Genomic DNA, 24,526 nt, shown 5'->3' on the forward strand with positions numbered 1-24,526 from the left:
TTAAAACGCATGAAGCAATTACAAATTATTATTCGCTAACAGACGTAATTAATAGACCTAACCTCAACTCCTCTGCTTTCAGCAATGTCAATATCGTACGAGTCATGTTTCAAACAGCTGATAGGGGAATCCGATGAGGCGATGAGGTGGAGCCGTTACAGTGAACGCACTGCACTTAAAATATCCGTTGCGTGCGATTCGTACGAGGAGTGCGATACGATGTAGTGAACGCTTACCTTTACGGTATCTCTTACAACAGAACGAAAAGAAGTTTCTATTGAGATATAGATCTTCTTATATAGTGATGGCTACCATTATTTAAAATTTAGTATATCTGTTCCTTGCACCTCCTGCACCATGAAATTCCCAATAAAACAAAATATGTGCGATGTGTTAAACAGCTGATACCTAACTTTTGAGTGCAGAAAGGACCGCAGTCCTGGACTCTGGACTTTACTGCACTCAATCAGTAATCCAATCCCATGTTTTCAACCTTAAATCTCCGAAGACTGGAGTCTTTTCTATGCACAAAGATGAATATACCTACAGAGATTCAGTATCTGTTCATAACTGAATTTTATTTTTAAAAAATGTGACTCATATCCTTTCTGCAATCATCGGTTCTTTTCTTTTTTCCTAACGAAAAAGTAAGAACTCAAAAAGGCTTCTATGGTAGACCCTAAATGAATTTAACGACATACTGTAAATTTAAAGTTCAATTTTTTCTCTTTTATCGCCAGAAAACACGTTTCACATACTAAAATTTATCACAGGTAATACCATGAGAGAACCTGAGATCACTGATAAATCACAGTCATTCAGTCCTTCACTGCAAAATAAGTGATAAATTGAGGATTATCTAGGAAGCTCAGATCTCCGATAGAAATTTATGAGGACTATTTCTAGCATGAAAAATTTGTACTAGAATCTAAATAGAATTCATAATATACGCTTAATAAAAATCAGTTACTTTGTTTTATATACAATTTAACATTCTAAAGGAATATTTACTGTCCCATTGCATAATGGACAATAAAAGAATGATAACAAAATTGTTTTAGAAACAATTTCGACAACTTCTGGAATCAAAACCATTCAATATTTGAACACAGTCTAGTATATGTAGTCAGGAAGCTCAATACGTAGTAAATATGCATCCATAGATAGTTGCTAATCACTAGGATCGCTACTATCGTCTCCATTACAGACAATGCGAAATAGTACCTGCACAGTCTATTGTTCCTAGTACCCTCATAAACTCAAGCTTCGTGACTGTATTTACTATACTGGGATTTGAATAAGATAGCGATCTACTTGATAGATACATTATTACATTATAGTTACATAATCTATTCATGATCAATAATAAAATAAAATGGTATACCGTAAGAGTTTATTAATTTCATTCCCATTTATTGTTTTGTAAAACCTCAGGAATGTAGGCCTATTCATCAAACAAATCAATCTTCAACTGATATTCATTTGATTTTATTATTACTGCACTGAATTTTTTTCCTCTGGCACGTTCTTTATTGCTTTATATTTGCGTTTCTTGCATATCTAGTGCATTTAAATTCTTCATCTGCAAACAGTTAAAATTTCCTTTATATTTCCCTAAAATATTTCTCCTTTATTACTTTTGCAGTCACATTCCACATGGTTTTCACGATTTCTTTTTTCTTCTAATGGCGGGTTTTTTACTTTTCGTCATTCACCCATATGAAGCCAGTTGTGTAGACCAACTTATCGACAGCCGTTGCCCAAGGTGCGCCATAGGAGGCTTGTCTACGCTACATCCGCGAAGAGATGCGATGGTCAAGAGATTTGTTGGGATGCCACAGGGAAACTGGAGGTCCCGGAGAAAGGCCCTGTGTTACTTGAACCACGGGCTTGCCCAACATAAGTTATGAATCGAGAGTACGCCTGGGATCGAACCCGGGTTCACAGGATTATAAGACCAGTGCTCTAGCCATTAGACCACAGTGGCGACTTTGGTTTTCACAATATAATCTTTATAATAATCCCCATTTGATTTACTCATGTTAATAAGATAATAATCCAACCACTTAAAATGTTTGCAACAGATTGAGTTGATGCGTTTTTTTTAGTAGGTTATTTTACGACGCTTTATCAACATCTCTGGTTATTTAGCGTCTGAATGAGATGAAGGTGATAATGCCGGTGAAATGAATCCGGGGTCCAACACCGAAAGTTACCCAGCATTTGCTCACATTGGGTTTTGTATGTATTTATTCACACTGCAATGGGTATATACCCGATGGCAGTGGTAACTAATTACACTCAATACTGACAGTAATAAACTTGTTAATTAAAAATTCACTTAATAATAATACCAATAATTAATACAAATAATTAATACTAACAATAATTTATAATAATGATAATAATAATAATAATAATAATAATAATAATAATAATAATAATAATAATAATAATAATAATAGGGAATATCCTAAATTAAATGAAGCAGGATCACTTAAAATAACATTTAAAATAAATCTAATTTGTATCTTAAATCTAAGTTCGAAATAAAACCCACGAGTATGATATGTTCATATCTGCACAAGTACCTTTCCACATGAGATTTATTTAATCTTTAAGTATTTATAAAAGTTTACTTTATTTCTACAGTGAAAGTGTAGTGTTTTAAATGTCTTTAAACTAATATTTATAGCTGCTAACATTCATCCTACATGATTAATTGAAGAATATGTCAAGATTTTTCGGATTGAAATTTGATTTTCATTTCGCTGTCAACTCACTCACTGCACTGGAACTACGACACATTTCACTGATTCTATCCTGATTTCACTAACACTTCAAAAACATTTCACTGTTCAAATACTTTGCACTGCCACTATAAACTATAAAGCTTCCCTGACAGGAACACGTTTCACTGACACAACACACTTCACTGACACAACATAATTCTTCACTGATACAACACTTCAATAACAAAATATCATTTACATCCTTTACATACTGTGTATAATTATCGTCTATTAGTAAAGTCCTTAAGTCTATTTTTAAATGAGGGAAAACCCCGAAAAAAACCTCAACCAGGTAACTTGCCCCGACCAGGAATCGAACCCGGGCTACCTGGTTTCGCGGCCAGACGCGCTAACCGTTACTCCACATGTGTGGACGAGAGTTGATGTTTCTCTTTTCAGTTTATATAGGCATCCGACAAGGAAAACTCAGTGCGCAGAAACCAGCGGCCGTGTCTGTCTCGCGCAGATGACGTATGCTCCCGTTCCCAGCATGCTCTCACGCCTACTGCAGGGGGGAAGGTTAGAGGGGTAGAGCATGAGCGTCACGAGGAGCTGAGTTTTGATTGTAGGATACCTTTAACAATGCACTTGAAAAAACTGTTGAAACCGTCTCCACGCATATTTTTTTTTTTTTTTTTTTTTTTTTTTTTTTTTTTTTTTTTTTTTTTTTTCCCCCTGAATTATTGAATCAATTTTATCATTTGACGCTTGGCCAAAATGATTTGTAATGCCCAGCATTATCATCGTGTTGCAGTGCACATTGAATCTTAGTTACGCCTGTCCAATGAACAGGAAAAGCTGGAGCTGGTAAAGTCGAAGACAATAAAGATGATGTGACCACCTCTGTGGCGTAGGGGTCAGCATGCTGGTCTCTTACGCAGAGGGCCCGGATTCGATTCCCGGTGGGGTTGAATTTCCTGGTTGAGGTTTTTCAGGGTTTTCCCTCAACCTTAAGGCAAGTGCCAGGAAATTCGGGCCACAACATCCCTGAATATCACCGGCCTCATTCATCACCGAAATCATATTCATAACAAATCAGTAATACATATACAGTCGCCATCTAGTTCACAACAATAGAACCAGTCTCAACAATAGTACACAGGCCTTCGGATTTCACACAGAAGATTAACTCGCGATATGACCAAAGATGTTAAAAATGAGTATAAATAATAGTAAGAGAGAGAAAAAATAAAGATGAACCTGAAGCTGCAATAATTTCCTGAAGAATCATGCTGTGATTGGTTCATATCTCAGGCAATCTTTACTAATATTGGTAGAAAATAGAATGATGTAACATAAGTGAAATAGTCTCATTCCTTTGCAGTTAAATAGTGCAGTTGAAATGTAGTATGTAATAAGCGCGGGAAATTACATTAATAGACGAATTTACTATAAAAGTGACAATGACTTTTTTTTTACTACTTGAAAAAGTCATCTGCCCTACTATATCGATGTCATTGCTGTAACCTTTGTCCAGGCATCGGCTCTCCTTCCAAGACCTCTCCGCTGCGCATCGTATTTCTGACGGCGCACCTCACAGCGCTGGTCCTGGTGGCCATCTACTCCGCCTCCTTCACCTCGTACCTGACGTTGAGAAACCCTACGCTGCCCTTCACAGACTTCCAGGGCTTCTATGACGACGGCACCTACAAGCTGAGCGTCGTCAAAAATACCGTCGAGCTTCACTACTTCAAGGTAACACAACGGCACATCTTGATTTTCTCTACACATCGTCTTACATTTTCTTTCATTACAATACTGTATGTTTCTCTGACTGCCTCTCTGTTCTTTATTAATTAATTGATTTTCTTATTCGTGTATTATTTAATGAATTTTTATTTTGGTTAAACTGCAGAACTGGTGTGGAGCTGTTAAACCAACCGTTACAATTACAATCAAGTACACAATGTTACCAACATGACGGAACATTATATATGACTAGGCCTCGCCATTTCGGACTCTCAGTCGTATAGTTTGTGATGCATTTACCATAGCGTTTCACATTCCAGTCGCGTGCCAGTAACAGGAGGTCGCATAGCAATCCAGTACAGGCCTACACACCACAGGATAACTGGATGCGTATACCGGGGACAGAACAACTAGAGGCTTCAGTGACGTCACTACAGAAGAACCCACACACAGCAGAATTGTTCGTGGCACTACAAACTGAAAACGTTGACCATCTACTTTCACTGATCCAGCTGTTCTCTCACAATACAATAACGTCTGTTCAGTGCAGCTGAATGGTACCGTATACCTGCTAGTGCGGGAGGAGGGGGTGGTCGGACAGTAAAAGTAACCGTCTCCAAGCTTCTAGATGTTCTGTCCCCAGTATAAACAAACAGACCCAATACAACATGCACTGTGCTAACGGAGAGGGAGAGAGAGAGAGAGAGAGAGAGAGAGAGAGAGACGAGAGAGAGCGGGGGGGGATAAAATAGGGTGACTAGTTTCACATCGACAAAAAAGAGGACACAAAGCTTCAAAAAGGAGTACATTGTTCGAAAAAAAGAGGACAGAAAATATGTAGATTTAGGCTTGGACCTGTATTATACTTTAAATTACGCCAATATCTATTTTATTACAAAATATTTACAGTATATCAAGCTTAAAAGTATGTTAATATCTATTTTATTACAAAATAATTACGAAAAAACTTAATAATAATAATAATAATAATAATAATAATTATAATAATAATAATAATAATTATAATAATAATAATAATAATAATAATAATAATGATTTTACAGTTAGGTACCTACATACGAAACTCAAAGGAACTATAATTATTAAAGAGAACAGAAAATATCTATTTAGATTTATATTCGCACCTCGATCTCTCGATTTACTAGCTACCTGTGAACAACGATCATAACAAAGAGGAGCAAAGACAGTTATGATCGTTGGCAAACAGTATATTCCGTCGATGCTGCTCCCAACTACAGGCAAATTACTTTTAAAAAAGCGTCAAATCACGTAATTTCAAAACATCAGGCATACAAGTTACGAAAAGGAGGACATTTCTTGATTTTTAAAAAATCCGCCCGGATTTCGAACAAAGGCCTAAAAAAAGGAGGACATGTCCGTGCAAAAGAGGGCGTCTGGTCACCCTAGATAAAAAGCTTCCAATTCATAAAAAAAAGTTATTAATTGTCCAAACAATACAATAAGTCCTCGTCAAAAATCACGGGGAAGTACTGTGTAACACTGTTGCTGAATGGAAAAATTAGTCACTGAACCAAAGGAAAAAGATAAGCTCTCGGTGGAGGTTTAAGTGTGGTAAAAGCAAATGGTGGAATGAAAAAGAAGGCGCAGATAACTGGGAACGAAGAAATCAATGAGGTAGTAATTACCTACTGTAATAATAACAAAATTGCATCACCTACTTTCGTCAGTGTCGCAGAGGATGTGGGAGATAGTCTAGATGCGCGCGCACGAGAAACGAGTGAGAATTCCGAACATCAGCTCGGTGCAGAGCAATTGCCACGCCTCGCTGGACTGAACGCAGTAGTAGTACTGCAGATGTTGAACGAATCGCTGCTCAGGAAGAATTTATTGAAATGCTATTGGAAAAATAATTATTAAATTTCGATTCGATTCAAAGGATGTATTGAAAGTGGTAGTAAAAGTGGTGGTTGCGAAAACCTGCATCAAAGCAAGAAACCAACACTAGCAAAATACCAATACCATGTAAAAACGATTTTCTCCGACACTTTCCTCATTTAAGGAGAGACTATACTTCCACATCTCACAATGTTAAATTTCTCAATTTCGAGTGCACTGTTCTCAGAAGTTATAAAAGATACAAATGTAGAAAAAAATAGGGTATATATAACATATAACATACCTTTATACAGGGACCTCATTTTATTTTTACTTCAATTTTTATTGTACCTGAGTTTTTGAATGTACTTCATTCCCACCCCTTCTACTAGTAAACTTCCAACCGTTCACGGCACAGAGCCGAGGGAGCGTAAGCAGTACTGAGTGAGTATAGTACGTTCCAGAAATATGTTCGCGTTTTCCAGTGACGAAAAAGCTTTCAATATTGAATCATTTTCGCAAAGGTACTGTCGTCCGTTTGCCTACGTCGCATCCCGATTTCCCCCAACTGCTTCTGCTCGCCCCTCTGTAAAAGCTGGGCTGTCTTAGCTTTTTTCTGAAAACATTAATTTCTGTTAGGAATTGGACGTTTACGTAATATTATACAACTGTTTAAAATAACTTAAATAAAAGGCCTCGTTAAGTAATTAACTGTCACGTGATCCCCCCCCTTTCTACGACCCTGCGACAAAACCATTTGAACGGACAGTAGATAGCATTTCTGAGTAATTTTATCTTTTCGGATCGGGCAGAAGTGAAGATTGAATTTACAGTACATAAGGTACTCTTTTATAGAATAGGTACAGAATTATTTCAACATGAGTTAGTCGTATGAAGGACGAAACTGGTAATTATAGTCTATAGTGTGATAATATGCACAAAAGAACTGAAGTCTGTATCGAATTGAACGGCCACCATTTTAAAAAATATGTTTAAATATCCATATTATGATTATTTTTCAATTTAACTTCATTCTCTATATTGTACGCTATTAGACTGTAACAGTACAATATACATTGCATAATTAATACGTCCGAATGGATAGCTCAATTCGTGAGTAAAAACACTAATGGCCGGTTTGTCCAAGTATTGTTAGAACACTTAACGACTGTTAAACCTTCAACAGTTTGTTAAATACAGTTTTTCCATTTGTTCAACACCAGTTTGGCTTAACAGCTTCTTAACCGTTTGTTAACTTTAAATGTAGGATTTCAGGCCGTTAACTCATTTAACAAACAGTTAAACATGGCGGATAACACCACAGCTGTTCAGACAAAAGTTGTGAAAATAACATGTTATGTTTCTCTTTGAGGAATGTTTAGAGTAAGGGCCGGTTTCACCAAGCTTCAGTAAATCAGTCCAAATGAAACATTAACTAGTACTGAAGATTAAAATATTTACACGAGTACGATTATGTGCGCTGTCTCCGTAGACTTCAAGCCGAGCTCATATATGTAACTCGTCGCGCTGACTACGTCAAGACTCTCTGATAGCGCAGTCAGTAGCGAGTTGGCTTGCCATCCCAAGGGCCCGTGTTTGATTCTCGGTGATAACTTCTTTTTTTTTTAATTAACGTAACTAATTTTTATACACGTTACCTTTCTTCATTTTTTTAATTTTGTGTAGTGGAACGAATTATTTCGCAACTCTGGCTCCACTAGGAGAATTTAAAAAAACTCTTGGGAGATCAATTTTCTTCCCGAAATAAAAGAAAGATAAACAAACAAATTAAAGAAAAATAAAAGAAATACACATGTGGATCTAATACATTGTCCATATGCCACCGGCGTCTATCACTGCCTGGCATTTTCGGGGCATTGAGTCCACCAGATCGCGGAAATAGTTCTGGTCCTTAGCGAAATCTTCCCAGGTAGCCACAACTTGATCCCAGAACTGATCTGGATTTTGAGGTGGGATGTCTCGATATTTGTCAATCCTCCTCTTTTTCATGCTTTTCCGTGAGCCGTCTTTGAACGTATATGGCGGTGTGCGCGGGGTGATTATTCTGCTGGAAAATTAAATTTCCATCGGAAAGAAAACGATTATAAATTCCAAGAATCCAGCTCTTTCGCTTCTGTTTTAAAGCCAGTGCAAACGTATCTTATCGCTAGCTATAATATAATTCTAATAAATGAAAGTTAATATTATACCAATTAAGTTTTGTTATCTTTGATACACATTATGTAGTAATTTACTAATATTTCTTAGGTACCGGTATGTGGTTATAATAATCACTTTCATGTCTTAAAATAAAACTCAGTTGTATGTTACCTAGTTGACTAGTTTCAACTTTGTCTAAGCCGTTTTTATGATATTCTAACCTATGATCAGTTTCTTCTAAAATTTTGAGTACCGGTACCACGATCTTCGCGACTCGGTATCTTTTGTCAATTTTTGTGTCATTCAAATTTTCAAAATGATCGGTTTTTAAATGGTTAACATTATCTCCATTTGACTCTTAATTTTCGAGCAGTTCCAGGTATAACAATTCTGCGTCGAAACGTTCCGCCATTTTATATTGCAACTAATGAATAATTAAAAATTTAAAGACGGAAATTTCTATCACTAAATTTAATGATAGTTTTACTGGTTCGTTAGCTAAAGATGCTTGGTGAGATATAAAAATGATTTAATGAACCAGTAAATACATTAATGAATCATTAAAGCCTTAATGAAGCTTTGTGAAACCGGCCATAAGACTGGTAATATATAATTTAAAAGATATTTTGGAATATTAATATAGGGAAGATAATCTTTATAAGTCAACTGATTATCATACTGACACTTATTTCGATGCTGAGCTATTATCCATTTAATATTGAGGAAATGTGCGATCTCAACGTGGCAAGAAATTGAAGTCAGATTTGAATATCCTACAAACAGAAATAGGCCATTTGTTCCAAATTCACTAGCTACTATTAACTCTAGATTCTATGTTACTGGCTCTTCAACTATAGCCGATGTCAATAGTGCTTCAAAATACGCAGTGAGTAAATAATGTTTCAGCAGCAATTGCTTCTTTAGGACGAAATTACATATAATTTATACATGGACCTGAATTAGAGAATTTTATATGATACGGAATTCTCCTCGGGGTTTTGTGTACAGTTGACTACACACACATTCGTGTAATTATTGTCACCTGGTGGTCATAATGCTGAGATTTTTCTAAACAGAAATTCATATTTAGTATTATAAAATATAACTGTACTTATAATAATAATAATAATTATTATTCAATAGTAGTCAATGCAACTTTCATTTATCAACCCTCTGTACTGTATGAATCATGGCTATTTTTAACAGGTTACGATTTTACACATGTTTCATGACTTACTCTACAGTACAGAATTTAAATAATAATATCAGCCAATAAGAAGTTGTCTTATATATGCAAAATCATTACCAACTGCTGATGAGTAGTTAGAATAGTATTAACGACAGTTAAAGTTAAGTGTTGGTTATTTTAAACAAAATTATGTTGGAAAAATGGAAAACATCTTAACAAAACGTTAAAAATAAACCAGCTGTTAATTTAACATTTGTTAAGCCAAATTAAACATTACTTGGAAAAACTGGCCATAAGTGTTAATAGAGTACTGTATTTTGATTAAACAAAAACCTAATGAAAATTATCAAGCTTAAAATTGCGATATTTCCTAGTTTACGTAAATGGATGAACTACTTTTCTTCCCTCCTATACCTAGTAAAGTGGTTTGTATTTTACGCCAGTATCATCGAACTCCAGTCGTGGAAGGGGTAGCAAACGGTGTTTCCTGTTTCAATCGTTAATAGAAAGGTGTAGCCAGATTAATATTAAAAATGTTAGTAAAAATAAAATGATGTCCCTGTATATACAACCGGTTAAATCAATTTAAAATTCCACTGAGCGGTTGGCAAAAAAAAACATCATTCATAGTACTTTTTGCATTAAGAATTACTACAAATTATTTTTTATTTTTGCTGGAGATAGAAATAAACAATTTTTTAACCTATTGTGTAAAATGCCATAGCATTGATATTGCATATTAATTTCAGCCTTCTGGGTACGATACTTTCTGAGAAAAGTGCACCAATGTCACAAAAATAAGTGCAGAAAAATGGTGTCAAATTTCCATATCTTGCAATGTTAAATTCCTCAATTCTGGGAGCACTTTCCTCAGAAATGATAAAAGAGACAAATGTAGAGAAAATAGGGCATATGTAACATACTTTTATGTATAGAGTCGGTAAAATGAATTTAAAATTCCACTGAGCGGTTGGCAAAAAAAAAAATTCATTGACAACATTTTTTGCATTAAGAATTACTACAATAGTTTTGCTGAAGGTACGGCCAAAAGCTAACAATTAGAAGAAATAAAATATCATTTTACACATATTAAACTACTGAAAAACGATAAAAACCAAAATTTCATTTTTTTTTTTTCAAAATTCGGTGTACAGACTCCCCTTAATGGATGTCGCACAAATAAAAATTCTATGCACAAAACTTCAACTTCTTTCTTGTACTGATGAGCTTTTAAAAGTAGGTTTAGTTTTAACAAGCTCGCTTTTTCATCTTGCATGATATTGGTTATGTTATACTCATGTTTACGTTCTCAGAACTCCTCCATAAAGACGCTGAGGCAAATCTACGCCAAATTCTTGGCTCCACAACACAACAGTCAACCGCTCAGCGATATGGAAGGAATGCAAAGGCTCTGCGAAGACGAGAAAATGGCTCACCTCTCTTCAAGTCAACCACTGATTTCTACACTGGGAGCAATTAATTGTAGCATTGCATTAATTCCAAATGCATTCATCCCTGCTTTCGTAGGATTTGCCACAACTAAAGGAAGTCCTTACCGTGGACTCTTCAATCACAGGTATGTCTGTATTGCTTTTCATGCAATTTTTAAATAAGTAGGCTACCGTGTCCCTTTCGAAGGTATCCCCGATTTTCTAATCTAATTTTTGTAAAATTTTGAGGACTTCGTTGACATTTTAACACTCTGCCCAGTAGTCCTCCATTTTTAAGAGAACACGGCAACACTGTGGAATTAAACGAAGTATGATTGAGATTCAATCGTTCTTTCCTTTCAATCATTTAAAAGGGTCACCCGATTTGACCTCACCAGACCTTGCCTTTTTTCTGTGGGATCATCTCAAAGGGCTTGTGTACACTTAGCGGCAAAAAGAATGGGCCGGCCGACAATTTCTAAGTTCGAGAGACATAACATTGCGCATGATCGTCTCGTCAAAGCCATAGTTCACGAGGTAACACATAATTAAACCACTTAAATTTGCTGTATTTTGTTTAAGAGACTAAAATATGTAATAAAATCGAATGGCGGGTTGATTCTAGATACACCAGGGCCCTTGAAGAGTGAAATAATAATAAAATTGGTAAATACAAAATCAACCGGAGCGAATATGAACAGGAAAACTACGTATTATGCCGAACCAACATTAATTGTCACAGTAGCGTAAGTTGTTACGGCATTGGTCTATTGAACAAGCATGTTAGTAGTAGCTCAAGGTTCGAATCTCCCTTAAATCTTCTTTTTTTATTACAAATTTTCCATCATATGCGTCTCGCAAAGCTATAATTATGTGGCGATATATCTTAGAATATGCCCAAACTCTAATAAATAATAAACCTCCCTCCCTCTTTCAAGCAATACTGCTATCTGTTAATATAACGTTCTGTCTCGTCATTACGCTTGAAGATGGCACAGAAACAATAACTCATTGCCCTGGTTCGCATAGGTTATTCTGCGTATGCTACTCTCCTACAGGACTTCGATTGGAGAAATGTCATTTTCTCCGACCAGGTAATTGACTCCAATAGCAACGATAGTACTGCCCTAATTTATTGCATGAATGGCCACCGATACGATGAACGCTTCGTGAGACGAATTATTAACAAGTCGGTTTGCGTGAGGGTGGCGTGTTAGGGGTGGATGTCATACGATGGGGCAGGACTTCTGGACGCATCCACGGGCGGTTTACGGCAGAAGTCTACGAACACATTTTGGCAAATGTAATGATCCCTTCCGCCCGAAAACAATATCCAAAAGGAACACTTTTCTTCCAGCAGGATAATCATCCGATACACACCGCCAACCGGATTTAAAGGTGGTTTACGAGGAGGCGTGATGTCGACCCAGTCAACTGGCCTCCAAAATCACCAGATATGAATCCGATTCAAAATTTGTGGGCTGCAGTCAAAAGGATCTTACGCTCTAATTGGGCAGAACAACCACCCGTTCGGACACCTGAGGAATTGTGGGACAGAGTTCTAGATGCATGGGAGGAGATGGCCAAGAATTTAGACCTGTTCCATAATCTTGTGGACTCCATGCCGCGCAGAATGAGGGCAGTTGTTGACGTATTTGACCCATCAACAAGTATAATAAATTTATCATTATATTGAATTGTTGGTTATTTTTGTTATGGTTGGTGTTGCTTTTTTAACCCTATTAGAGCGTAAGGTTCTTGGATATATTCATATTCGTAAAGGTCCTAATAGGGTTGTTTGTGGACGAGATACTAGTCCCCACCATAGGCCTTGTTTTGTTAATATATTAAAAAATTGTTTGGTTTTGTTAATTTAATTATTTATTTGTGTTTGATATGCGTCCGGTTTTTTAGGATGTGAAAAAAGTGTTTTTGTTTATACAGGCCAGATCTCACCTATTAATAGCCCACAGGTGATGGGCAATAATATTTTTACAAGCCAGGCATAACGAAGTTTGTTAACAAATGCCATTTCACATTTAAACTAATAAATTAAGTAAAAGTTAAAATAAAAAAAATAATAATTTTACCGTACCGGGAAGCGAACTCACAACCTCTGGTACAGATGTCAGACTTCTTACCACTGGACCACACGCTGCTCGTGCGGTTCACTACATTATAGACTGAGGACTTTCAATGAAGAGACACCACAGCAATGCCTTGCAGTGCGTTACGTTTACACGAGTGAACCGCGCGATAGGACTTAGCATTTCTGTCGACCAAGAGTCGGCCCATTCTTTTTGCCGCTAAGTGTACGCTCGAGGATTTACGGGAGAGCGTCTGGCGCGAGATTCAGGCGGTGTCTCCTCATATTCTAGCTGTCACCTTCAGGAATATAGAGCGTCGCATTCAATTCCGTTTGAACATCTAAGGAGACCACTTCTCATACACATAAGTAGGACATAAATATTTCACTTCCGTCTAGTTAATTTAACCCCTTCAGGCCTGATGTATATTATAATGTACATTGTTTCTTTTTTTCTTTTTTTGGAATGTCTTCCATACTTTTAAATATCTTGAAAAATTCAATGTGATAGAAATGGAGAATATTATTTTTGAAACATTTCTATACCTGAATTAAAAAATAAAATTTAAAATTTTGGGGCCTCAGGGGTCAAAATTGTCCCCAAATTTTGATTTTCTGTGAAGACTTGAGTTACGAATTTTGGATCTCCAGAATGATTATGTTACTAGTTTTTTTCTTTCATTTTTTTAAATATAAATTCAGGTCTGAAGGGGTTAAAATGGCACCTTTCGGGATACTTTCAAGTCAGACACTCTGTATAAGTTTCATTATAAGGATCTAAAGCCAGGACTAATCATATATCCTCATTTTTTCATACTTAAACACTAAAACCTGTATTATGTTTTGTGATTAACTGCACGGTTAATTAGAAAATTAAATTGGAAGTTCCAGCACTACAGGAAGTTAGGTTAGAGGAAAATAGAATTTCACATATAGATTAGTTGTTGCATTATGGGAAAGGAAACAAGCAGGGCATGTAGCACGTATGGGCGAATCCAAAAATGCATATAGAGTGTTAGTTGAGAGGCCAGAGGGAAAAGACCTTTCGGGAAGCCGAGACGTAGATGAGAGGATAATATAAAAATGGATTTGAGGGAGGTAGGATATGATGGTAGAGAATGGATTAATCTTGCTCAGGATAGGGACCGATAGCGGGCTTATGTGAGGGCGGCAATGAAACTCCGGGTTCCTTAAAAGCCATTTGTAAGTACAGTAAATAAGAGAAGAGGACATTTCTGATAATGGACATTAATGATGATGGATATTTTTGCTGTGTACATTTCGCAATGGACTAATTGACTGATAATCTTATATTTAGTAATTGTGTATCAGTACTTCAAACTCACGTTGGGATATAAACATTGTCGCCTTTTCATTTTTTTTTCAACCTAACAACGCCAAAAATAAAAATTAAACTCGAAGGGTTCAATCCTACCAGAGACGAAATCCAGTGTGCATTCATAAGTACTTAAAAAAATGTGAACTATATAGGAATCTACGAAAAAGAATGATAGACAGTTCCAACACTTAGGCTACTACAAAGTAAGCCAATAAATTATATCTTTGATATAATATATGTCATAATTAGAGCCCGGATATTTGGCAAAATGCCTTTTTTACTGAGTAGAAATAAATAATCATTTCCATAGATATAAATGTGATTTGGAGTAAATCAAAGTGATAGGGCCAATTTTTATTTTGCCTATTTTGCCTTTTTAAGGTATTTCTTACTAATTAATGCCTTTTTGTCATTTTAAAGCAATATGTCTTGCTTATTTGCAATTTTCTAATTAATTGTAATGTATTGGATATGAAATTTAAATATTTGAAACAGTGATTAACTTCACTAACAATAGTAAACAAAAATAAATTATTTCGTTGCTTAACTGCTAATAATAATCGTGCTTTAATACTATTGGTGTAATATGAATAATGATCGACAATCCACAGTTACAAATATAATTGTCACGTCTTCACGATATCAACAATCAGTTGTCAATTGTTTGCCTTCATATTTTCAAATCTTACTGTTATAATTTTGTGCTACACGTGTTTATTATTGTAGGAGAAAGAAATTTGAGTGAGGAACAATCAGTTATTGTCGGGTGACAGAAGTAGAGATGGGAAAAGTTGTTATTTTCTCGTAACAGTTCCAACTGTTCCAGTTCCATGAAAATACTACGTTCCAAATAACAGTTCCAAAATAACAGTACCATCATATATTATATAGCCTACGCCGAAGTTCGCTCCACAGCACCGGATCGAATCCCTCCTCCAGTGTTTTTCCCTTTGTGGCATGACTCCATGTTGTTACCATAGGATCATTCTGTAGGATCAGAAATTAATTTTTATATTATATATTTAATGTGGAAACTGTACCAAAATAAAACACACCAGGAATGAACGAAACTCCTCCAGAGTCAAGTCCCTAAATTCAGTTCTGTCATTCTGTGAAGCGTGTGACACAATTTATTTTTGTTAAAACCCTTTAGTCAAAGTAGTTTATGCAAACATTTGGGTAAAAAAAGACAAAAGTATAAGTCGAGGGCCATGAGAAAGTCCAGAAGTCATACTGACAGTATTGACACCGCGAAACCAGTTACGTTATATTTATGCACGACGCCAGTTCAGGATTAAAAGTTTGTATTGATTTTGTCCCTGAAAATTGTTAAAAGTAGCCAGATATAGTGACAAAGTCGCTAAATTGATAACACTGCAGCAACGGTTGTCATAATGTAGTTCCATACACGGCCGACTTGATGCTAGCTTCGCTTCATCTTTGAAAGCAAAGGTATCATCAAGTCAGCCGTGTTCTATAACATCGAGTATATTGTAACGTATAACAGCAAGTATTTATAACAGGTACAGTACTACTAGTATGTAATGTAACAGTGATGGTTTGGAACAGGCCGTTACGTTATTTTATAGTCATGACTCATAATGTAGTTCCATAACATCGAGTATTTTTTGTAACAGCAAGTATTTTTTGTAACAGGAGTATTTAATGTAACAGTGGAAGAGCCACGTACTACTAGTACGTAATGTAACAGTGGTATTTAGGAACATGTACGGACACTAAATGATCACATACTTCCCTGTATGCCATGTGATTCAGTACGATGTCGTAATGAGTCGAGATGTGAAGTCCTGGAAATGAAATCTTTTCTAATGCTAAATTGAATTCGTAGATCAGGTTTGTTCGAAGCAGGAAATGTAATGTAATTTTAAATTATTTGTAAATTGGTCACGAAATCGAAATGGATCCCAGTGGTAAATAAAACCTAACCTATTCTTCCTCTTCTGCTTAGCTGAAGGTCACAGTAGTGTTCAATTTCTCAAAAAAGCGTAAATAAAAGCTATAATCACTTCGGCCATGCTAAAATTCGTATTAATAATGTACCGTCATGAAGAATAATAATCTCATTGTAATGAAATATGAAAATTTACCGTTGTATTTTTTTTAACAAAAGAACTTCAATAATACAGTCATGTTTCAACAGATTTTAGTTTAATTTCAAGAATGGTGATGAAACTAAAACTAAAATATTTGGAAATAAAACATAACCTATATATTTTCATCTCCCTTGATAAAATTCACAATGTAGTTACTATAATACAGGCATTATGTTATTTGATAGAATCCTATACTTAATTAACATCAGTTCCAAGATAATGTGTACATTATTTAAAGACTATCTTCGTATCTTTACTATTTATCTTTTACTTTAGTTTCCAACATTTTTTTCAGTGCGACGAAAGGATTCCCAATTCTGCTTTCAAACAGTGGCGTCAACTTATATGGGCTCGTGGAATCCGAGCCCACCCAATAATTTATCGTGGTTTGAGATTTATTTAATTTAAGGCTCGTCAAATGTTTGAGCCCACCCACAATTTTTCAAAAGTTGGCGTCACTGCTTTCAATAGTACCAAACATGTTCCGTTCTGTGGAACAGGAGTTGTCATAATGTAGTTCCAAAGTGAAATGAGTATTTGTAATCGCAAGTATTTCGTACTAGCTCAGAGCAACACTGTTATTTTGGAACATAGTGTTCCAAGGTGCTGTTACTTTTTGGAACAGTTCCAAACAAGGAACGGTTCCAAAATAACTGTTACGTTATTTTTTCCCCACCTCTAGACAGAAGCTAGAATGTCTAAATTGAGTAAACCATTGGAAAGTAAACTTCAAGCTTACGTTAGTGAATTTGGTGCCCACGTGGTTTCAACCGATGGAACAGTTTTGTTATGTAAGGTTTGTAACAAGACAATTAAATCACAAAAAAAAGTATTTTATAAGTTAACATATGACACCTACGAAGTAAATAGTAAAATGTGAGTTATGTTGATATAATTTAAATTTATCGCTAAAATATATTATGTCTCTTTAAATATATTATGTCTATTTAAAATTTATAGTGCCTTTTTCAAAGATTATTGTGCATTTTTTACGTTTTTATTGCATTTCTTGCCTGCCTATTTTAACTGTTACAAATGCCTAAACATCCGGGCTCTAGTTCTGAGATTTTACTGTCGAAAGCTCACGCATTGAATCACCGCTAAGCGGACTGTTACGCGTCCATGTCACGGCGCCGTACTAAGCGAAACCTGTTTCCAGGCGTACACCCGTTGGGTACAAGCCGAGCTGTTCCCCATCGATCTAAGAATCAAAATCCGGTTGGGAATCGGGTCTTGCCCTAGGCGTTCTCGACGTTGTGTTATAGTTCGTGACCGATTTAAAGCGAAGGTAGTAGGCCTACATATGGCTGCCTAGTTTCATTTGATATAACCAGAATTATTGTTCCACAATAATGCTGGATTACTGACACAAGAAATGTATTTTTCAGGTTGCGTGCAATGCGCCGGGAAGGTCTCTTGAGTCTATGGCACAGAGATCAAGGCTGGGGACCTGGTCAAAGAACTTCGAAATCAGTCATCCGTGCGAGAGATGTACTGCCCATTTTTGGAATATTTGCTTTCGGAACTGGCCTTTCTACAGTCATATTTACACTGGAGTTGTGTTTACGTAAAATCTTTACAATTACGAATGAGTGATGTAGTCATGGCACTTATCCTGTTCACATAGGTACTTCTTTCCAACAGCCTCGAAGGAGTGAAGTGGTGGTGTAAGTGCCGTCTTTTCCACAGTCGTCAGGGACGGTCTACAGGATCAAAAAATGTCTATACAATATAGGGTCAAAACTTTGTAGTTTTCCCAAAAAAAATACATATTTCTTCTCTTATTTTATTTGCGTTATACTGCTTATATCGTTAGTAAAATTATGAAAACAATTATATCAGTAGGTATATCTAGCAAAGAGTTAATATTAGTTTAAATAAATATTTGTGTGTTGTATTACGTTTTCGTGAAATTAAATAATAATGCATGCTTAAATTTGTTAATATTCTGGCGTGAGAGACGTGGCAACGTTCAGCACAATTCATGCAACTGACGAACTCTGCACACAACATGTACAGTTGTCAAAAGAAAAAGTGGCCGCTCTCCTGAAACAAAGTTCCCTTCGGGTATCTTCCCTACAATTCGGAGACAGACGATGTTACATGTTGTTGGACCACGTTGCCTGATATCTACAGTTATAATTGAAGTAATCTCTCTGTGATTCGATAGCGTAATGGTAGCGTTCAGGCCTCTTATTCGTGAGGCCCTGCGTTCGACTAAAACCTCGTGCTTTTTATGTTATTTTTTGCTCTGTTTCTGAGAGAGACAAACTATACATAATGGCTCCTTTCTCTTTTACGATTATTTTAGTAATTAACATCAGGTTCATTAATATATTATGCCATGACTTTATCATTATGATATTGTGGCTGCAAATGGAAAGAAAAAAAGATTCTATTCTCAATAAAAATATCTTTCGTGGCATAAACAAAACAAATTTACTGGCGTCGGCCTTAAAACATTAAAACAATTAAGCGTTCAAAAAACAAAACAAAAAACCACAATTCAATATTCAGTCTATCTTCCTCTTATCTCTATCATCTTGCAGTCGAGTGGGCATAGAATCGACTAGTCTTTGCAAGTAGCGACTGTTCTTAGACACGATATTCCAGGCATTCTGAACATACATACATAAGTGTTCTGTCCATGGGCAGGTCTTTCATTGCAAACCCAGCAATCTCCAATCTTTCCTATTTTCTGCCTTCCTCTTAGTCTCCGCATATGATCCACATATCCTAATGTCGTCTATTATTCTTTTCAACCAGAGACTCAACCAATTCCTTTTTCTCTTTCTAATCAGTTTCAGCATCATTCTTTCTTCACTCACTTTTTCAAACACAATTTTATTTCTTATTCTGTCTGTCCACTTCACACGCACCGTTCTACTCCACATCCACATTTCAAATGCTTCAATTCGTTTCTCTTCATTTCGTCGTAATGTCCACGTTCCTTCCCATACAATGCCACACTCCATACAAAGCACTTCACTATTCTCTTCCTTAGTTATTTTTCCAGAGGTCCGCAGAAGATCCTTCTTCTTCTATTAAAAGCTTCCTTTGTTCATGTTTGCAGTTTTTCTTGGGAAGGATAGGCCTAAATGCGGTAACATCCCGTTGCTTTCCGCATACCACTATCTCTTTCGCATCTTATTAAATTCCAGGGGGCCCAAGCGTGGAGATGAGGAGAGTGGATTTCACTAATTGGGTCCTCCGGACTTCACCGAAAGTCACTGCAAGGTTTAAATATTAATTCTATCAGGATGTTCGACCCGATCAGAGACCGGGAAATCTCAATTAGCCTTTGCCCCCCCCCCCCGCATCCTGGACTAGCTTCTACGAATCACCAGAAAATCTTAGAGTGTAATTGGGCCAATTTTTCCGGAAATATTTCCACACTTTTGCCCTCTTAGCTCAGCGGACGAACGTCGGAATTTAGATGTCAACGTCTCAGGTTCAATTCCTCGTTACTCCTTTTCATTTTATTGTGGTTCAAAATAGTATAATGTAAAAATACAAAAAGGAAAACTAATATCAGTATTATGCAACTGGATTTTTCCAAACCTAATATTAAATTTATGTTATTTATATCGCTAAAGAACGATTACAATATAAATAACTTGAATATTATTTATACAGTATCACTAAAGAACGATAACACAATATAAATGATAATTATCGGTTTGTTTAATTAATATAAGATATTATATAATACGTATTTAATTATCTAAATAAAATAATCTATTTTACAAAGAAAGATGTTTATTTGTGTTATAATAATTACAGATTATTTATATTGCGAAAGAACAATAACAATATAAATAACTTGAATATTATTTTATAATGCTAATGAAGGAAAACAGAATATAAATAACTTTAATATTATTTATATCGCTAAAGAACGGTAACAGAATATAAAAAACGTGAATATTATTCATGTCGGAATTTCACAGATTTATTACAGATGTATTTAAGAAATTGTAGAAGAATAGTAATTAGTAACAGTGTCCTATTTATTCTTCTTGGAGCCAAAATTGTAACTTTTAAATGTGTGGTTACTATGTCGAAGTGTATGTGTTGTAACGGATGCTTGATTTGTTATGTATGTGAGTCAGTCATGGGATGCTTGATGTCGTCGCAATGTCGTAATTATAGTTTGATTGTTTTTGTGTGACTATTGTGTATTAATTAATGATGTATGGTACGGAATGCTGCATATTTGTGTTATAGAAGTGTTACGTATGTGTGTTATTAATGTTTTTGCATGTTTCAAATTGATACCTGATATTTGTTTTGCAATCGCAATGCCTAATTTATGGATTGTTTATGTTTTGTTTACATCGCGTAAGCTAATTTAATTTTCTTTTCCATTTCTCTTTATGCTTATGTTTTTGTGTATGAAACTATAGCCCTAACATATTATGTAAAATAGGGCTAACCCCCATTGGAGATACAATAATAATAATTATTATTCATATCGTTATAAAACGATAACAGAATACAAATGATGACTTGAATTTTATTCATATCTCTAAAGAACGATAACAAAATATAAATAACGTGATATCCATAAAGAACGATAACTGGATATAAATGATAATTTGAATATCATTTACATCGCTAAAGAACGATTAAAATATAAAATGAAAACTTGAAGAAGGCCCGAACCCACAACCTCTGAATCATTAAACAAGCACTCTACCGCTGGTCTACGAGGCGCAGATATGGAAGACTTTCATAGTTACGGAACTGCTTGTACAAGCACATGCATCGTGTAACATCGCCGCGACCCGAAGTGGACTTTGAAAATATTCGCTGTTCACGAGTGCGGCCACTTTTTTTTTTTTTTTTTTTTTTTTTTTGACAGCTGTACAGACCAGCTGAGTTCAAGTTCCCTGTCCTATTCTCCTGCCGAGCGGATGGCAGTTTAGCATAGGTATACCACAGTCTAGTATATAGTCACGAAGCTCAATACGTAGTAAATATGCATCCACAGACAGTTGCTAACCACTAGGATCGCTACTATCGCCTCATTACAGACAATGCGAAATGACCTGCACAATCTATTGTTCGTAGCACCCTCACAAGTCAAGCTTCATGACTGTGACATATTAGACTGTGCTAACACGCAGCACACTGCTGTTACATCACCTGTGCAATACGATCGTTCTCTTATTCTAGTCATAGACTATCGGTCTTACTAATAAAACCCTATATACAGATGTTTAACTGTCTTATACAATGAGTAGCTCGTTTATAAGTCTTGTGTAAATTCCTTACTAATAATCACTACATACGTCGTGTATAATAGTGTAACTGTTACACAGCTACGTCATAGTTTCGTCATTACTTCATTACGAAAGGTAATATAATATCTGAGGTTTTCTATTGCATCCGGTAGAGCGCTCTAGTGTGGCGTGTTAAATATCGATAGTACAACTGGCTCTAATCGATTACCACACTACATTTTGGTCAAAGAATACAAGCTATAGCAATATTATTCTAATAATTCTATGATCTTTGGTTTGTTCTTCTGTGGTTACAAGGTAACCATCATAATAAAATAACAGTCGATACGAACAGCTGTTACAGGGGCGGCCACTTTTTCTCTATATACAACGCTTAAACAAGGGGTTTCGTGTATATAACTACTGCAAAGCAATTCTCATTGTATAGTTACAGCCTGTTTATACGTCCATAGCTTATTCACGGTTTATTAGTAACGTTTTCTGTCTCAACTCTGCATAAGTCACGTATAAAATCTATACACTGTTTATTAGTAAGACTGTATGTGTTTTATTTCTCACAGAAAAACAATATTAGATCTACTTTCGAAACTTCATTTTCCGTATTCAAATAGTTCTCAATGCGTATCAAAAATTTCATGGCAACAGGGATCGGGGGGATCATATTCAGTACGGTAAGCGCATTCAGATCGATTTGAATGCTCTATGAAAACGTAGTAATTTATGACTGTTAGGTCTCGCTGGAATGCAACCATTTTGCTACAGAGCAACTGTTTATATTTTTCATTTCCCCATTGTAGATAGTTAAAAACCCGTATGTAGTTTCGTTTCATCGCATCCAATTTTCCAAAAATAGCATTTTTTTTTTCGAAATTCATAAAAATGTCTAAATACTGAAATTAGTATACAGTATATCCTTAGATGATAATAATAATGATAATAATAATAATAATAATAATAATAATAATAATAATAATAATAATAATAATAAATTATTTATTTAAAAAATCACTTCATTTCTACATTTATTAGTATGCCATACTTTTAAACTGTTAGGTATAAGCCTTACATGTGTGTTTATTTTGTGAAAAGGAAATCTGTTAAGTGGTGCAATAAAATTACTTCGTGTTGAAGTGCGCCGCCAAAGAGCGGAATCACAAAACGGCGCAACGTTTCCAGCGACATTATTATTTTTATTAATAATTTAAGGTTTAATAATTAATGTTATGCTCTCGAATGTTATATTACGGCGTTAAAATAAGTTTTTAAAAATGATATAGGCCTACCTCATTTGAAGTTTCTAAAATTCTAGTTTAAATTTTGAAGTTTCTCGTTCTTATTTCCAAAAATTACACAAAAACCTGAAGCGATAGAGAAAACCTGAATACAGGCTCGGATTCAACAACCTTCAGTACCTAAAAGCAGTCATACAAGTTAGATTATTGTATTAAATTTGTATTTTTTAACTCATGAACTCTGCCAATTTTGAAGTTTTTTTTTTTTTTTTTCCATTTTTATTTTCAAAATTATAGAAAAGGCTGACGTGATACAGAAAATATGAATACAGATTCGGATTCAGAGCTCGTCAGTTAACTAAAATCAGTAATTTTTTTCTCTTGTAGCAGAAAATAGTTTTTGAAATTCATATCAGTGTAATCCAATGCTGCAGGAGTAAGCAATGTAAATATATCCATACGCGCAAAGTGCATAGTCGTTCTTCGGAATCTAGATACACCAAATGTCAATAGATAAAGGGTAATATTGAAAATTGCTTTCCTTTTCCTTCCCACTCATTGTTAATTACTCTTAGGCCTACTAGCTTACTGGTTTCCGCTCCCAGTAAATCACTGAATCGAGTTAATTATGAATTCTTATACAGCTTTTGTTGTTCATAAGAAAGAATAATTTTACAAGCAATATGTCGTCAATTTTAAACATTTGTAATACTGACTTATACTTTGTACTCACCCAAGAAGCACTCTTGAACACAAAAGTCTGCTATGATGCTCACTACACGGGATCCACGCACAAAATAACCACTTCACTTCCGGGTTAACGATACATCTGCCACTAAAATGACTACTATTTCAATATTGTACAAATTCTGATTAATAACGTACGTAGTTTTTGATAAGAACGAAAGTAGATATTCTCGATTTATACAGTAAAAGATTCAAGTTAACCGCGTAGTACACGAATTACTGTTAATACACTTATAATTGTTCAAGCTTAATGTTAACATTTGTGATAAATCTAGTATGTTAAAAAATCTACTATAGTAACGGCCGACATCCGCACTAGACCGAAACAGATACTAGAATGACAAAACTAGTTTGCATCGCTGGAGTTTACAATCCCCTCTATGCCCTTCCGCTTGAAACAAACCCGCTGTCACAGAGTGATGAGTACATCATAGATACAGCTGTGGTCACAAAGCTCATGCTGTAGGTATAATGGGAACAGTAATACGTACTACTGCAACTCACGGCCGAAAATGCGTCCTTGTTCTGATTTTAATAAAATATTTAACTAGTACATTCTTACGTCTTTGCGGGTAATTATATCATCTGGCCAGTTCATCATAATTACTGAATTGAGATAATTATGATTATAACAGAGATCTTGCT

General features: G+C 35.4%; 1 long non-coding RNA gene across 1 annotated transcript in view; it reads right to left on the minus strand.

Annotated features, from left to right (window-relative positions):
* LOC138703469 (uncharacterized) overlaps positions 1–24,245 on the minus strand; it is a 308,973-nt gene extending 284,728 nt beyond the window's left edge. Inside the window, exon 1 of the long non-coding RNA XR_011333182.1 lies at positions 23,868–24,245. This is a non-coding gene — a long non-coding RNA (uncharacterized lncRNA). The remainder of the gene's footprint in view (positions 1–23,867) is intronic.
* Between the last annotated feature and the right edge of the window lie 281 nt (positions 24,246–24,526).

Source organism: Periplaneta americana, chromosome 7, assembly GCF_040183065.1.
Source record: "Periplaneta americana isolate PAMFEO1 chromosome 7, P.americana_PAMFEO1_priV1, whole genome shotgun sequence".
NCBI classification, from domain to species: domain Eukaryota; kingdom Metazoa; phylum Arthropoda; class Insecta; order Blattodea; family Blattidae; genus Periplaneta; species Periplaneta americana.